Source organism: Micropterus salmoides, unplaced genomic scaffold (assembly GCF_014851395.1).
Source record: "Micropterus salmoides isolate LMB-PRFRI ecotype aquatic unplaced genomic scaffold, ASM1485139v1 Ms_hic_scaffold_14, whole genome shotgun sequence".
Classification (NCBI taxonomy): Eukaryota; Metazoa; Chordata; class Actinopteri; order Centrarchiformes; family Centrarchidae; genus Micropterus; species Micropterus salmoides.
The window spans coordinates 33681127-33689666 of record NW_024040485.1 but is presented as its reverse complement, the minus strand read 5'-3'; positions in this window follow the sequence as shown (position 1 = coordinate 33689666).

The window sequence follows — 8540 nt, the reverse complement described above, 5'->3', positions numbered from 1 at the left end:
ACTGCGCTCCCAGAATGCACCTTGGGTGAGTTTGGATTCAGGAGGCAGACACCACGTCCACATCTAACATCTAAGAGTAGGCTTAAGACTTTCCTCTTTGAGAGAAGGTGAGTCCTGAACCCTGTCAATCTTAGGCCCAACTCGTCACATATGGGCACTTTGTCAAGACCCTTAAGCCTTGTTTTTACACGTGTAGGGCTCCGTGGCAATTGGCAATAATAAAATGCAACATCTGTTTAGACTTTCAAAATAAAGCACGTGGTAACGTTGTAAAGCAGTCGCAGTTTGGTTATGTTTAAGAAAAGGTTTGAGTTTAAAAAAAATCAACGTTGACTTTTTGTTCCACACAGGGAACAAGCACCCGCCTCCTGGATGAAAGTCCGGTGCCTGACCCATCCTACCACCACGACCTCCTGCCTACACAGACCTTTGAGTTATTTCCTCTAGCCCTACTTTAAGAACCGGTCAATGACCTTAAAGGGTACCCAGTGCGTTAAAAAGTGCTGAGTCTGATGGGGACTCTGCAGGTCACACCGTCAGCTTTAATAATGTGAGTCTGACCAGAAGGAGGAGATGCAGAGGAGAGTGAGTCAGCAGATCAGGTGTCTGAGCCGCTGAGAGAGAGAGGAGGTATTTATAGAGACAGACAGAGAGACAGAGACAGGGAGGTATTTATAAAGACAGAGAGAGAGGCAGTCATCACCTGCAGAACTACTGACGTTCCCATCATTCCCAGCTGCACTCTGTTTACTGCTAATTAGCTGTTGATAGCATGCTAACATGCTAAACTGATGTGGTAAACATGGTGAACATTATACCTGCTAAAAATCAGTATGTTAGCATGCTGATGTTAGCATTTAGCTCAATGCACTGCTGTGTATAAGCCTCAAAGAGCTTCTAGCATAGCAAGCTCTCATATACATCCTCCTATTCTTTTTGTTTCTGAGAGTCAGACGTTCAGTTTGATTTCAGTTTCACGTCTGTGTTCAGTACAGTGCTGGATATGGGATGTGGTTAGCTTAGCTTACTAAACTGCTAGCCTGCTCCGTCGTAAGGGAACAAAGCCCGCCTGCCAGCAACTCCCAAGCTCGCTGATTAACATCTGAACACAAACTGAAGTGGAATAATGAGTGTCTGACTGTATGTCTGACTGTGTGTCTGACTGTATGTCTGACGGTATGTCTGACTGTGTGTCTGACTGTGTGTCTGACTGTTGTCTGACTGTGTGTCTTGCTGTTGTCTGACTGTATGTCTGACTGTGTGTCTGACTGTGTGTCTGTGTGTCTTGCTGTTGTCTGACTGTATGTCTGACTGTGTGTCTGACTGTGTGTCTGTGTGTCTTGCTGTTGTCTGACTGTATGTCTGACTGTGTGTCTGACTGTATGTCTGACTGTTTGTCTTGCTGTTCTCTGACTGTGTGTCTGACTGTGTGTCTGACTGTATGTCTGACTGTGTGTCTTACTGTATGTCTGACTGTGTGTCTGACTGTGTGTCTGACTGTATGTCTGACTGTGTGTCTTACTGTATGTCTGACTGTATGTCAGACTGTGTGTCTTACTGTATGTCTGACTGTGTGTCTGACTGTGTGTCTGACTGTATGTCTGACTGTGTGTCTTGCTGTTGTCTGACTGTGTGTCTTACTGTGTGTCTGACTGTGTGTCTGACTGTATGTCAGACTGTGTGTCTTACTGTATGTCTGACTGTGTGTCTGACTGTGTGTCTGACTGTATGTCTGACTGTGTGTCTTGCTGTTGTCTGACTGTGTGTCTTACTGTGTGTCTTACTGTGTGTCTTGCTGTGTGTCTGATTGTGTGTCTGACTGTATGTCTGACTGTGTGTCTTGCTGTTGTCTGACTGTGTGTCTTACTGTGTGGCTTGCTGTTGTCTGACTGTGTGTCTGACTGTGTGTCTTGCTGTTGTCTGACTGTGTGTCTGACTGTATGTCTGACTGTGTGTCTTGCTGTTGTCTGACTGTGTGTCTTACTGTGTGTCTGACTGTGTGTCTGACTGTATGTCAGACTGTGTGGCTTGCTGTTGTCTGACTGTGTGTCTGACTGTGTGTCTTGCTGTTGTCTGGCTGTGTGTCTTACTGTGTGTCTGACTGTGTGTCTGACTGTGTGTCTTGCTGTTGTCTGACTGTGTGTCTGACTGTATGTCTGACTGTGTGTCTTGCTGTTGTCTGACTGTGTGTCTTACTGTGTGTCTGACTGTGTGTCTGACTGTATGTCAGACTGTGTGGCTTGCTGTTGTCTGACTGTGTGTCTGACTGTGTGTCTTGCTGTTGTCTGACTGTGTGTCTTACTGTGTGTCTGACTGTATGTCTGACTTTATGTCAGACTGTGTGTCTTGCTGTCGTCTGACTGTATGTTTGACTGTGTGTCTTGCTGTCGTCTGACTGTATGTCTGACTGTGTGTCTGACTGTATGTCAGACTGTGTGTCTTGCTGTTGTCTGGCTGTGTGTCTTACTGTGTGTCTGACTGTATGTCAGACTGTGTGGCTTGCTGTTGTCTGACTGTGTGTCTGACTGTGTGTCTTACTGTGTGTCTGACTGTGTGTCTTGCTGTTGTCTGACTGTGTGTATTGCTGTTGTCTGACTGTGTGTTTTACTGTGTGTCTGACTGTATGTCTGATTGTATGTCAGACTGTGTGTCTTGCTGTCGTCTGACTGTGTGTCTGACTGTGTGTCTTGCTGTTGTCTGACTGTGTGTCTTGCTGTTGTCTGGTTGTTGTCTGACTGTTGTCTGACTGTGTGTCTTGCTGTTGTCTGACTGTGTGTCTGACTGTGTGTCTTGCTGTTGTCTGACTGTGTGTCTGACTGACTGTGTGTGACTGTTGTCTCTGTGTGTCTGACTGTGTGTCTTGCTGTTGTCTGACTGTGTGTCTGACTGACTGTGTGTGACTGTTGTCTCTGTGTGTTTGACTGTATGTCTGACTGTGTGTCTGACTGTTGTCTCTGTGTGTCTGACTGTGTGTCTGACTGACTGTTGTCTCTGTGTGTCTGACTGTGTGTCTGACTGTGTGTCTGACTGACTGTTGTCTCCGTGTGTCTGACTGTGTGTCTGACTGTGTGTCTGACTGTTGTCTCTGTGTGTCTGACTGCGTGTCTGACTGTTGTCTCTGTGTGTCTGACTGTATGTCTGACTGACTGTGTGTCTGACTGTTGTCTCTGTGTGTCTGACTATATGACTGACTGACTGTGTGTCTGACTGTTGTCTCTGTGTGTCTGACTGTATGTCTGACTGACTGTGTGTCTGACTGTTGTCTCTGTGTGTCTGACTGTATGACTGACTGTGTGTCTGACTGTTGTCTGACTGTGTGTGTCTGACTGTATGTCTGACTGTGTGTCTTGCTGTTGTCTGACTGTGTCTGTGTGTCTTGCTGTTGTCTAACTGTGTGTCTTGCTGTTGTCTGACCGTTGTCTGGTTGTTGTCTGACTGTGAGTCTGACTGTTGTCTGACTGTGTGTGTCTGACTGTATGTCTGACTGTGTGTCTTGCTGTTGTCTGAGTGTGTCTGTGTGTCTTGCTGTTGTCTAACTGTGTGTCTTGCTGTTGTCTGACTGTGTCTGTGTGTCTTGCTGTTGTCTGGTTGTTGTCTGACTGTGTGTCTGACTGTGTGTCTGACTGTATGGTCTGACTGTGTGTCTGACTGTATGGTCTGACTTTGTGTCTGACTGTTGTCTGACTGTCTGAGCTAGTAGTAGAAAGGTCCAGTAATCTGAGCAGGTAACTGGGTGAATAATAATGTACGATGCACACTCATCAGTTCAATCTGAAAACACCTGAACAGCAGAGGCACACCTTCTGGTCATCACCAGTTCCAGATGATAAACGAGTAGCGTCAATCAGAGACTGATATTTATAACGATCCATTACAGGAAGTCGGCTGTTTAACTTTACTGACAGTTTTAGGAAAGCGTCCCGGTGTCTCCAGGAGTTCAGCCTGGTTCCTCTGGAGCAGCAAGAGATGGATTTATTCCGGGCGTTGTGGTGGTTGCGGTGCACGGCATGCAATCACAACACCTTTCTCTCCCGCCCCGTGTTCCTCATCCGCGTCACCGTCACGAGCAGAAGAAACACCAGAAACACCAAAACGCACATCATCATCTTTTAAAGAACTTCAACATCATTTGGTTTCAACCTCTCAGTGTGAACATGGTGATACTGCTGATGTCACAGTGTGTGTGTGCACGTGTGTGTTTGTGGGCACACGAGTGTGTGTGTGCACGTGTGTGTGCTTGTGTGTGTATGTGTGTGTGAAACAGGAAGAGAGTTGGAGCCTACCTCAGCGTCCTCGCAGCACTGAAAGAGAGAAATTATAATGCAAAGACTGAAACCAACAGAGAGAGAAAGAACAGGGAGAGAGGAGAGGGGGAGAGAGAGGGGGAAGACAGGGGGGTGAGAGAGGGGGAGAGAGAGGGGTTGAGGGGGGGGGGGGAGAAAAGGAAATGAGAATAAAGAAGAGATGAATAGGGGAGAGCGGGAGGAAACAGAGAGGAAAGCAGAATGGAGGAAAGGTCCAACTCTCTATAGAAACCTGATCGGCTGAAGGTCACCATGGCAACCAAGCTGTCAGTCAAGGTTAGTCCCGCCCCCTGGCTGTGGCACACACACACACACACACAGCTGCAGACAGACTCCTGGTTTGGCCTGATGATGTCACTGATCGTCATCGCTCACCTGACAGCGTCATCGCTCGCCTGACAGCATCAGCGCTCGCCTGACAGCATCATCGCTCACCTGACAGCATCATCGCTCACCTGACCGCATCATCGCTCGCCTGACAGCATCATCGCTCACCTGACCGCATCATCGCTCGCCTGACAGCATCATCGCTCACCTGACAGCATCACTGCATCATCGCCCACCTGACAGCATCAGCGCTCACCTGACCGCATCAGCGCTCACCTGACCGCATCATCGCTCGCCTGACAGCATCATCGCTCGCCTGACAGCATCATCGCTCGCCTGACAGCATCATCGCTCGCCTGACAGCATCATCGCTCGCCTGACATCATCATCGCTCGCCTGACAGCATCATCGCTCGCCTGACAGCATCATCGCTCGCCTGACAGCATCATCGCTCACCTGACCGCATCATCGCTCGCCTGACAGCATCATCGCTCACCTGACAGCATCACTGCATCATCGCTCGCCTGACAGCATCATCGCTCGCCTGACAGCATCATCGCTCGCCTGACAGCATCATCGCTCACCTGACATCATCATCGCTCGCCTGACAGCATCATTGCTCACCTGACATCATCATCGCTCGCCTGACCGCATCATCGCTCGCCTGACAGCATCATCGCTCACCTGACATCATCGCTCGCCTGACAGCATCATCGCTCACCTGACAGCATCATCGCTCACCTGACAGCATCATCGCTCACCTGACATAATCATCGCTCGCCTGACAGCATCATCGCTCGCCTGACAGCATCATCGCTCACCTGACCGCATCATCGCTCGCCTGACAGCATCATCGCTCACCTGACAGCATCACTGCATCATCGCTCGCCTGACAGCATCATCACTCGCCTGACAGCATCATCGCTCACCTGACAGCATCATCGCTCGCCTGACAGCATCATCGCTCGCCTGACAGCATCATCGCTCGCCTGACAGCATCATCGCTCACCTGACATCATCATCGCTCGCCTGACAGCATCATCGCTCACCTGACAGCATCATCGCTCGCCTGATCATCGCTCACCTGACAGCATCATCGCTCGCCTGACAGCATCATCGCTCACCTGACAGCATCATCGCTCGCCTGACAGCATCATCGCTCGCCTGACAGCATCATCGCTCACCTGACAGCATCATCGCTCGCCTGACAGCATCATCGCTCGCCTGACAGCATCACTGCATCATCGCTCACCTGACCGCATCATCGCTCGCCTGACAGCATCATCGCTCGCCTGACAGCATCATCGCTCGCCTGACAGCATCATCGCTCACCTGACCGCATCATCGCTCGCCTGACAGCATCATCGCTCACCTGACCGCATCAGCGCTCGCCTGACTGCATCACCGCATCATTGCTCACCTGACCGCATCATCGCTCACCTGACCGCATCAGCGCTCGCCTGACTGCATCACTGCATCAGCGCTCACCTGACAGCATCATCGCTCACCTGACAGCATCATCGCTCGCCTGACAGCATCATCGCTCGCCTGACTGCATCACTGCATCATCGCTCACCTGACCGCATCATCGCTCGCCTGACAGCATCATCGCTCACCTGACCGCATCAGCGCTCGCCTGACTGCATCACCGCATCATTGCTCACCTGACCGCATCATCGCTCACCTGACCGCATCATCGCTCGCCTGACTGCATCACTGCATCAGCGCTCGCCTGACTGCATCACTGCATCATCGCTCACCTGACAGCATCATCGCTCGCCTGACCGCATCATCGCTCGCCTGACCGCATCATCGCTCGCTTGACAGCATCATCGCTCACCTGACCTGCATCATCGCTCGCCTGACCGCATCATCGCTCGCCTGACAGCATCATCGCTCGCCTGACCGCATCATCGCTCGCCTGACCGCATCATCGCTCGCCTGACAGCATCATCGCTCGTCTGACCGCATCATCGCTCGTCTGACAGCATCATCGCTCGCTTGACAGCATCATCGCTCGCCTGACTGCATCACTGACAGCATCATCGCTCGCTTGACAGCATCATCGCTCGCCTGACTGCATCACTGCATCAGCGCTCGCCTGACTGCATCACTGCATCATCGCTCACCTGACCGCATCATCGCTCGTCTGACAGCATCATCGCTCGCTTGACAGCATCATCGCTCGCCTGACTGCATCACTGCATCAGCGCTCGCCTGACAGCATCATCGCTCGCCTGACAGCATCATCGCTCGCCTGACAGCATCATCGCTCGCCTGACATCATCATCGCTCGCCTGACAGCATCATCGCTCGCCTGACAGCATCATCGCTCGCCTGACAGCATCATCGCTCGCCTGACATCATCATCGCTCGCCTGACAGCATCATCGCTCGCCTGACAGCATCATCGCTCGCCTGACAGCATCATCGCTCGCCTGACATCATCATCGCTCGCCTGACAGCATCATCGCTCGCCTGACAGCATCATCGCTCGCCTGACATCATCATCGCTCGCCTGACAGCATCATCGCTCGCCTGACAGCATCATCGCTCACCTGACAGCATCATCGCTCGCCTGACATCATCATCGCTCGCCTGACCGCATCATCGCTCGCCTGACAGCATCATCGCTCGCCTGACAGCATCATCGCTCGCCTGACATCATCATCGCTCGCCTGACATCATCATCGCTCGCCTGACACGCATCATCGCTCGCCTGACAGCATCATCGCTCGCCTGACAGCATCATCGCTCGCCTGACAGCATCATCGCTCGCCTGACAGCATCATCGCTCGCCTGACAGCATCATCGCTCACCTGACAGCATCATCGCTCGCCTGACCGCATCATCGCTCGCCTGACAGCATCATCGCTCGCCTGACAGCATCATCGCTCGCCTGACAGCATCATCGCTCGCCTGACTGCATCACTGCATCAGCGCTCGCATCATCGCTCGCCTCACTGCATCATCGCTCACCTGACCGCATCATCGCTCGCCTGACTGCATCACTGCATCATTGCTCACCTGACCGCATCAGCGCTCACCTGACCGCATCATTGCTCACCTGACCGCATCATCGCTCACCTGACCGCATCAGCGCTCGCCTGACTGCATCACTGCATCAGCGCTCACCTGACAGCATCATCGCTCACCTGACCGCATCAGCGCTCACCTGACAGCATCATCGCTCACCTGACCGCATCAGCGCTCGCCTGACTGCATCACTGCATCAGCGCTCGCCTGACCGCATCACTGCATCATCGCTCACCTGACCGCATCATTGCTCACCTGACCGCATCAGCGCTCACCTGACCGCATCATTGCTCACCTGACCGCATCATCGCTCACCTGACCGCATCATCGCTCGCTTGACAGCATCATCGCTCACCTGAGCGCTTGACTGCATCATCGCTCGCCTGACCACATCATCAGAGACACGAGAACATTTTCACGTCTGGTCAAATGAAAAGCACTACATGCTCACCTGACCGCATCAGCGCTCGCCTGACTGCATCACTGCATCAGCGCTCACCTGACCGCATCACTACAGGAGCGGTGAACAGGTAACGGACAGGTACGTCTGTTTTTACTGCAGTCAGACTGAAGATGGGACAACGTGAGCATTGCTCACCTGTGACCTGCTGATTCTGCTACAATGACTTTAACCAATCAATAAAACTGCTTGAAAACAATCAGCGCTCACCTGAGCGCTTGACTGCATCATCGCTCGCCTGACCACATCATCAGAGACACGAGAACATTTTCACGTCTGGTCAAATGAAAAGCACTACAGGAAGTGACACAGCTCAGGTGTGGAGACTCTCTTCTCATTAGCTGACAGATTTAAAGGTGCCCCCGCTGCAGGCAGAGCGGCAACTACAGGAGCGGTGAACAGGTAACGGACAGG